The following is a 10,694-nucleotide window of genomic DNA, read 5'->3' as shown; positions in this document are numbered from 1 at the left end:
ACAAAAGAAACACCCCAGAACCACGAGAAACACTCCAGAAACACCAGAACCACGAGAAACACTCCAGAACCAGAAACACAAAAGATACACTCCAGAACCACAAGAAACACTCCAGAAACACCAGAAACACAAGAAACACTCCAGAAACACAAAAGAAACACTCTAGAACCACCAGAAACACAAAAGAAACACTCCAGAACCACAAAAAACACTCCAGAAACACCAGCACCACAAGAAACACTCCAGAAACACCAGAACCACAAGAAACACTCCAGAAACACCAGAACCAAGAGAAACACACAAGAAACACACGAGAAACACTCCAGAAACACCAGAACCACGAGAAACACACAAGAAACACACGAGAAACACTCCAGAAACACCAGAACCACGAGAAACACTCCTGAACCAGAAACACAAAAGAAACACCCCAGAAACACCAGAACCACGAGAAACACACGAGAAACACTCCAGAAACACCAGAACCACGAGAAACACTCCAGAACCAGAAACACAAAAGATACACTCCAGAACCACAAGAAACACTCCAGAAACACAAAAGAAACACTCCAGAACCACAAGAAACACTCCAGAAACACCAGAAACACAAAAGAAACACTCCAGAAACACCAGCACCACAAGAAACACTCCAGAAACACCAGAACCACAAGAAACACTCCAGAAACACCAGAACCACGAGAAACACTCCAGAACCAGAAACACAAAAGAAACACTCCAGAACCACAAGAAACACTCCAGAAACACCAGAACCACAAGAAACACTCCAGAAACAACAGCACCACAAGAAACACTCCAGAAACAACAGCACCACAAGAAACACTCCAGAAACACCAGAACCACGAGAAACACACAAGAAACAACAGCACCACAAGAAACACTCCAGAAACACCAGAACCACGAGAAACACACAAGAAACACACAAGAAACACTCCAGAAACACCACAACCACGAGAAACACTCCAGAACCAGAAACACAAAAGAAACACTCCAGAACCACAAGAAACACTCCAGAAACACCAGAACCACGAGAAACACTCCAGAACCAGAAACACAAAAGAAACACCCCAGAAACACCAGAACCACGAGAAACACACAAGAAACACTCCAGAAACACCAGAACCACGAGAAACACTCCAGAACCAGAAACACAAAAGATACACTCCAGAACCACAAGAAACACTCCAGAACCAGAAACACAAAAGAAACACTCCAGAACCACAAGAAACACTCCAGAAACACCAGCACCACAAGAAACACTCCAGAAACACCAGAACCACGAGAAACACACAAGAAACACTCCAGAAACACCAGAACCACGAGAAACACTCCAGAACCAGAAACACAAAAGAAACACTCCAGAACCACAAGAAACACTCCAGAAACACCAGCACCACAAGAAACACTCCAGAAACACCAGAACCAAGAGAAACACACAAGAAACACACGAGAAACACTCTAGAAACACCAGAACCACGAGAAACACCCCAGAACCAGAAACACAAAAGAAACACCCCAGAAACACCAGAAACACCAGAACCACGAGAAACACTCCAGAAACACCAGAACCAAGGGAAACACACAAGAAACACACGAGAAACACTCCAGAAACACCAGAACCACGAGAAACACACCAGAAACACAAAAGAAACACCCCAGAAACACCAGAACCACGAGAAACACTCCAGAAACACCAGCACCACAAGAAACACTCCAGAAACACCAGAACCACGAGAAACATTTGAGAAACACCAGAACCACGAGAAACACACAAGAAACACTCCAGAACCACAAGAAACACTCCAGAAACACCAAAACCACGAGAAACACTCCAGAACCACTCCAGAACCACAAGAAACACTCCAGAAACACCAGCACCACAAGAAACACTCCAGAAACACTCCAGAACCAGAAACACTCCAGAACCACGAGAAACACACAAGAAACACTCCAGAAACACCAGAACCACGAGAACCACGAGATTCTCTGAATCTTTGGATGATATTATGCACTGTAGATGATGATAACTTCAAACTCTTTGCATTTTTTCTCTGAGAAACTCCTTTCTGATATTGCTCTACTATTTTTCGCCGCAGCATTGGGGGAATTGGTGATCCAGAAACACCCCAGAACCACGAGAAACACTCCAGAAACACCAGAACCACGAGAAACACTCCAGAACCAGAAACACAAAAGATACACTCCAGAACCACAAGAAACACTCCAGAAACACAAGAAACACTCCAGAAACACAAAAGAAACACTCTAGAACCACCAGAAACACAAAAGAAACACTCCAGAACCACAAAAAACACTCCAGAAACACCAGCACCACAAGAAACACTCCAGAAACACCAGAACCACAAGAAACACTCCAGAAACACCAGAACCAAGAGAAACACACAAGAAACACACGAGAAACACTCCAGAAACACCAGAACCACGAGAAACACACAAGAAACACACGAGAAACACTCCAGAAACACCAGAACCACGAGAAACACTCCTGAACCAGAAACACAAAAGAAACACCCCAGAAACACCAGAACCACGAGAAACACACGAGAAACACTCCAGAAACACCAGAACCACGAGAAACACTCCAGAACCAGAAACACAAAAGATACACTCCAGAACCACAAGAAACACTCCAGAAACACAAAAGAAACACTCCAGAACCACAAGAAACACTCCAGAAACACCAGAAACACAAAAGAAACACTCCAGAAACACCAGCACCACAAGAAACACTCCAGAAACACCAGAACCACAAGAAACACTCCAGAAACACCAGAACCACGAGAAACACTCCAGAACCAGAAACACAAAAGAAACACTCCAGAACCACAAGAAACACTCCAGAAACACCAGAACCACAAGAAACACTCCAGAAACAACAGCACCACAAGAAACACTCCAGAAACAACAGCACCACAAGAAACACTCCAGAAACACCAGAACCACGAGAAACACACAAGAAACAACAGCACCACAAGAAACACTCCAGAAACACCAGAACCACGAGAAACACTCCTGAACCAGAAACACAAAAGAAACACCCCAGAAACACCAGAACCACGAGAAACACACGAGAAACACTCCAGAAACACCAGAACCACGAGAAACACTCCAGAACCAGAAACACAAAAGATACACTCCAGAACCACAAGAAACACTCCAGAAACACAAAAGAAACACTCCAGAACCACAAGAAACACTCCAGAAACACCAGAAACACAAAAGAAACACTCCAGAAACACCAGCACCACAAGAAACACTCCAGAAACACCAGAACCACAAGAAACACTCCAGAAACACCAGAACCACGAGAAACACTCCAGAACCAGAAACACAAAAGAAACACTCCAGAACCACAAGAAACACTCCAGAAACACCAGAACCACAAGAAACACTCCAGAAACAACAGCACCACAAGAAACACTCCAGAAACAACAGCACCACAAGAAACACTCCAGAAACACCAGAACCACGAGAAACACACAAGAAACAACAGCACCACAAGAAACACTCCAGAAACACCAGAACCACGAGAAACACACAAGAAACACACAAGAAACACTCCAGAAACACCACAACCACGAGAAACACTCCAGAACCAGAAACACAAAAGAAACACTCCAGAACCACAAGAAACACTCCAGAAACACCAGAACCACGAGAAACACTCCAGAACCAGAAACACAAAAGAAACACCCCAGAAACACCAGAACCACGAGAAACACACAAGAAACACTCCAGAAACACCAGAACCACGAGAAACACTCCAGAACCAGAAACACAAAAGATACACTCCAGAACCACAAGAAACACTCCAGAACCAGAAACACAAAAGAAACACTCCAGAACCACAAGAAACACTCCAGAAACACCAGCACCACAAGAAACACTCCAGAAACACCAGAACCACGAGAAACACACAAGAAACACTCCAGAAACACCAGAACCACGAGAAACACTCCAGAACCAGAAACACAAAAGAAACACTCCAGAACCACAAGAAACACTCCAGAAACACCAGCACCACAAGAAACACTCCAGAAACACCAGAACCAAGAGAAACACACAAGAAACACACGAGAAACACTCTAGAAACACCAGAACCACGAGAAACACCCCAGAACCAGAAACACAAAAGAAACACCCCAGAAACACCAGAAACACCAGAACCACGAGAAACACTCCAGAAACACCAGAACCAAGGGAAACACACAAGAAACACACGAGAAACACTCCAGAAACACCAGAACCACGAGAAACACACCAGAAACACCAGAACCACGAGAAACACTCCAGAAACACCAGCACCACAAGAAACACTCCAGAAACACCAGAACCACGAGAAACATTTGAGAAACACCAGAACCACGAGAAACACACAAGAAACACTCCAGAACCACAAGAAACACTCCAGAAACACCAAAACCACGAGAAACACTCCAGAACCACTCCAGAACCACAAGAAACACTCCAGAAACACCAGCACCACAAGAAACACTCCAGAAACACTCCAGAACCAGAAACACTCCAGAACCACGAGAAACACACAAGAAACACTCCAGAAACACCAGAACCACGAGAACCACGAGATTCTCTGAATCTTTGGATGATATTATGCACTGTAGATGATGATAACTTCAAACTCTTTGCATTTTTTCTCTGAGAAACTCCTTTCTGATATTGCTCCACTATTTTTCGCCACAGCATTGGGGGAATTAGTGATCCTCTGCCCATCTTGACTTCTGAGAGACACTGCCGCTCTGAGAGGCTCTTTTTATACCCAATCATGTTCCCAATTGACCTAATAAGTTGCAAATTGGTCCTCCAGCTGTTCCTTATATGTTAGGCAAGGCAATTTTATTTATATAGCACATTTCGTACACAATGGTAATTCAAAGTGCTTTACATAAAATAAAGTAATGAAGAAAAATAATAACAAGAATAAAACAAGCAATTTTAAAACTTTTAAAATTATTAAAAAATTTACTTATTTAAAATGAATTTAAAACAGTTAGAAAATGATTTTACATAAAATAAAAAAACAGTGAAAATATAGTGCAATCAGTTCAGACATTGCACAGTGCTCATTTAATAAATGCACAGCTAAACAGATGGGTTTTAAGTCTAGATTTAAATGTGACTAGTGTTTTAGCACATCTGATCTCTTCTGGAAGCTGATTCCAGCTGTGGGCAGCATAGTAACTAAAGGAGGACTCCCCTTGTTTTGTGTGAACCCTTGGTATTTCTACCTGACTCGATCCTAATGATCTGAGTTCTCTGTTAGGCTTATATTCAGTGAGCATATCTGCTATATATTTCGGTCCTAGGTCATTTAGTGACTTATATACGAGTAAAAGTACTTTAATCTGTTCTGGATGAGCTGCAGCTGTCTAATGGTCTTTTTGGGAAGGCCGGTGAGGAGCCCATTACAATAGTCCACCCTGCTGGTGATAAAGACATGAACAAGTTTCTCCAAGTCTTGGCTGGAAACAAAACATCTAATTCTTGCAATGTTTTTTAAATGATAGTATGCTGATTTAGTTACTGCTTTGACATGACTATTGAAACTAAGGTCTGTCTCCAGAATCACACCAAGATTCCTGACTTGATTTTTAGTTGTTTGACCCCTAGAGTTAAGGTATGCATTCACCTTGAGAACTTCATCTTTGTTTCCAAATGCAATGACTTCAGTTTTTTCCTTGTTTAACTGAAGAAAGTTCTGGCACATCCAACTATTAATTTCATCAATGCATTGGCAGAGGGAGTCAATGGGGCGGTAGTCATTTGGAGATAAGGCTAGGTAAATCTGGGTATCATCAGCACAGCTGTGATAGGCAATTTGGTTCTTTCTCATTATTTGACTTAGGGGAAGCATATACAGGCTAAACAAGAGCGGTGCAAGAATTGACCCTTGTGGGACTCCGCATGTCATGGACGTCCACTTAGACTTATGCTCTCCTATACTCACATAATAACCTCTCCCTTCTAAGTATGACCTGAACCATTTGAGTACCATCCCAGAAAGCCCGACCCAGTTTTCCAGTCTCTCTAGTAGTATGTTATGATCGACAGTGTCAAACGCAGCACTGAGATCTAGCAATACTAGCACCGATATTTTGCCAGAGTCACAATTTAAGCGAATATCATTTATTATCTTAATGAGTGCTGTTTCTGTGGTGTGATGCGGTCGAAAACCAGATTGAAAATTGTCCAGGTATCCATTTGAGTTTAAGTATTTGTTCAGCTGATTAAAAACTACCTTTTCTATAATTTTACCTATAAAAGGAAGATTAGATATTGGTCTAAAATTGCTCAAAATGGTGTTATCAAGATTGCTCTTTTTCAGGAGGGGCTTAACAACTGAATTTTTTAAGGAGTTTGGAAAGTCCCAGAAAGAAGTGAGGCGTTCACCACTTCTAAAAGATCTGCTTCTAAGCAGTTAAGCACATTTTTGAAAAAAGATGTGGGAAGTGTGTCAAGATAGCAGGTTGACGATTTTAGGTGCTGCACTATGTCTTCCAGAATTTTGCTATCAATTGCTTCAAAAATAGACATAGCATCTTTTTGATATTGTGGCCTAATCTGTCTGACCTCTGCATTACTTGAGGATGTGCTAATCGCTTCCTGATATTGATGATCTTCTCAGAAAAGAAGGATGCAAACTGTCTGAGAGCATTTCACTGGGAATCTGACTTGGGGGGTTTGTCAGTCTCTCAACAGTGGCAAAAAGAGTACGAGTGTTAAGTTACTGTTTATAAGGTTTGAGAAGAAATTCTGTCTAGCTGTGGCTAGTTTCACATTAAAAGCATGAAGGCTGTCTTTATAGATGCTATATTGAATTTCAAGTTTTGTCTTCCGCCATATCTGCTCTGCTTTTCTTTTCATAGTCTGAACTGCTGTTGATCTTCTCCGAACTGATTTCTGTCTGTTTCTTTTCTTACTGACTATTATTGGAGCAATATCATCAATAACATTCTTAACTTTTGAGTTGAAGGAATCAAGGAGAGTATCAACAGAGTCTGCAGAAATGCTCGGTGTTAAAGATATAGCCTCCATAAATAGTACACTTGTGTTCTCGTTAATGCATCTCCTTCTGACAGAGACTGATCTAGATTGTTGTAGCAGACATCAAAATATCAAAGAAAATACAGAAGTGATCATATAGTGCTATGTCCTTAATAACAATGGATGAAATGTTTAGACCCCTACTGATGATTAAGTCTAGAGTGTGATCACCTTTGTGTGTGGGTCCATGCACATGCTGAGTCAAGTCAAAAGTGTTTAGAACAGTTACCATTTATTTTGTAGTTTTGTTTTCTGCATTATCTATGTGAATATTAAAATCCCCTGCGATAGCAAAACAGTCAAACTCTGAGAAATCATTGATAACATTTCTGTGACCTCTTCAACAAAGGCTGGAGAGTATTTTGGAGGCCTGTAAATAATAATAAACAGAATGCGTGGAGCACCTTTCAGCACAATCCCTAGATATTCAAAAGACAAGTACTGACCAAATGAACCTTGCTTGCATTGATAGACATCTTTAAATAGAGCAGCTACACCTCCACCTCTCATAACCAGGGCCGGCCCGCGGCATAGGCGGTATAGGCAAATGCTAAGGGCACCACTCATCCATAGGGGCGCCAGAATGAGTGAACGAGTGAATTTTTTTTTTTTATAAAAGGCTACTATTTAAAAACCATTAATTCGAAATACTACCAAATAAAGCAAAAAAAAAAAAAAAAAAAAGTCCGGCTCTTCAATCTTCCCCCGCCCATCGAGTGCTTGAAGTGCGTCAGAAACAGAGCGCGCACGATCAGTTGTGGGTAATTTGTTGTGTAGCGTGCCCGACGCCGCATCCAATGTAGACAGGACTGCTTTTGTTAACACACAGCTCGTAGAAACAGCAGCTCGCGCCAGTTCTAGACACGGTGAAAGTTTCCTGATTGGGACGGAAGGCCGAATTTACATGACACATTATAAATGAGCATAGTCTGCGATAGATACAGTGCCAAAAAGAAGAGAAAAGGATAAAGACAGAGGTAAAGCGATGTAGTGAAAGAACAATTTATTGCATAGGAGTAAGATACTATAATTTCATGGCAGTTATTTTTACCTTAAACTTAATGTTAGCAGTTGTTCTGAGTTCTGAGTCCCCAGACTGTGATTTTGTACAATCATGTCAGTTTTAAGACGCATTTTTTATTATCACTTTTTTTATTAATGTTTTACTCTACAGTTGTGCAGTTTTGGGGGGATACAGTACAGGCCAAAAGTTTGGAAACATTACTATTTTTAATGTTTTTGAAAGAAGTTTCTTCTGCTCATCAAGCCTGCATTTATTTGATCAAAAATACAGAAAAAATTTAATATTGTGATATATTATTACTCTTTAAAATAATTTGTTTTCAATTTATTATACTTTAAATGATCATTTATTTCTGTGATGCAAAGCTGAATTTTCAGCATCATTACTCCATTCTTCAGTGTCACATGTGACATCCGGTCTATCACATGATCCTTTAGAAATCATTCTAATATGATGATTTATTATGAGTGTTGGAAACAGTTCTGCTGTAATGTGTGTGTGTGTGTGTGTATATATATATATATATATATATATATATATGCTAAATCATGAACACAATGACAGGGTGAAATGGGCTGTGATGCATGGGGCGCCAGGTAAAATCTTGCCTAGGGCAGCAAATTGGTCAGGGCCGGCCCTGTCAAGGTCTGATGCAAGTGTTTATCTGTGAGTCTGTTCCTTGTTGAATACTTGGTTTGCTTCATGCGGGAAAAAGTTTGCTCACAGATGTAGGTGCTGCCAAAAACTGTGGACATCTTCATTGCATGCTGTTTGGGTAGGTTTCCTCTGGGAAATGAGAAATGAGAAAAAGAGAAAAATAAAAAAACAGCAATAGAAGCACCTTTTGTAAACTTATGATATATATATATATAAACACCAAAACAGACTCGTAACAAATAAACAACATTCAAACCATATTGCAATAACAATGCACACAAAGATCTACAGGTGCTGGTCATATAATTAGAATATCATCAAAAAGTTGATTTCTTTCACTAATTTCATTCAAAAAGTGAAACTTGTATAATATATTCATTCATTATGCCATATTTCAAATGTCTATTTCTTTTCATTTTGATGATTATAACTGACAACTAAGGAAAATCCCAAATTCAGTATCTCCGAAAATTAGAATATTACTTAAGACCAATACAAAGAAAGGATTTTTAGAAATCTTGGCCAACTGAAAAGTATGAGCATGAAAAGTATGAGCATGTACAGCACTCAATACTTAGTTGGGGCTCCTTTCCCCTGAATGACTGCAGCAATGCGGCGTGGCATGGAGTCGATCAGTCTGTGGCACTGCTCAGGTGTTATGAGAGCCCAGGTTGCTCTGATAGTGGCCTTCAGCTCTTCTGCATTCTTGGGTCTGGTATATTGCATCTTCCTCTTCACAATACCACATAGATCTTCTATGGGGTTAAGGTCAGGCGAGTTTGCTGGCCAATTAAGAACAGGGATACCATGGTCCTTAAACCAGGTACTGGTAGCTTTGGCACTGTGTGCAGGTGCCAAGTCCTGTTGGAAAATGAAATCTGCATCTCCATAAAGTTGGTCAGCAGCAGGAAGCAGGAAGTGCTCTAAAACTTCCTGTTATACGGCTGTGTTGACCTTTGACCTCAGAAAACACAGTGGACCAACACCAGCAGATGACATCGCACCCCAAACCATCACTGACTGTGGAAACTTTACACTTTACTCTCTTCTTCCAGACTCTGGGACCCTGATTTCCAAAGGAAATGCTAAATTTACTTTGATCAGAAAACATAACTGTGGACAACTCAGCAGCAGTCCAGTCCTTTCTGAAGCGAGACGCTTCTGACGCTGTCTGTTGTTCAAGAGTGTCTTGACACAAGGAGTGCGACAGCTGAAACCCATGTCTTGCATACGTCTGTGTGTAGTGGTTCTTGAAGCACTGACTCCAGCTGCAGTCCACTCTTTGTGAATCTCCCCCACATTTTTGAATGGGTTTTGTTTCACAATCCTCTCCAGGGTGCGGTTATCTCTATTGCTTGTACACTTTTTTTTTTTTTTACACCACATCTTTTCCTTCCCTTCGCCTCTCTATTAATGTGCTTGGACACAGAGCTCTGTGAACAGCCAGCCTCTTTTGCAATGACCCTTTGTGTCTTGCCCTCCTTGTGCAATGTGTCAATGGTCATCTTTTGGACAACTGTCAGGTCAGCAGTCTTCCTCATAATTGTGTAGCCTACAGAACTAGACTGAGAGACCATTTAAAGGCTTTTGCAGGTGTTTTGAGTTAATTAACTGATTAGAGTGTGGCACCAGGTGTCTTCAATATTGAACCTTTTCACATTATTCTAATTTTCTGAAATAGTGAATTTGGGATTTCCCTTAGTTGTCCGTTATAAACATCAAAATTAAAAGAAAAAAACATTTGAAATAGATCAGTCTGTGTGTAATGAATGAATATAATAAACACGTTTTACTTTTTGAATGGAATTAGTGAAAGAAATAAACTTTTTGATGATATTCTAATTATATGACCATCACCTGTATATACAGAGTTCTGTATATATGGGTTAAGGTAAGATGCCAGTCTTGATTG

Source organism: Carassius carassius, chromosome 23, assembly GCF_963082965.1.
Source record: "Carassius carassius chromosome 23, fCarCar2.1, whole genome shotgun sequence".
In the NCBI taxonomy this organism is placed as follows: Eukaryota; Metazoa; Chordata; class Actinopteri; order Cypriniformes; family Cyprinidae; genus Carassius; species Carassius carassius.
The sequence above is the reverse complement of the archived record's forward strand: the minus strand, read 5'-3'. Positions refer to the sequence as shown.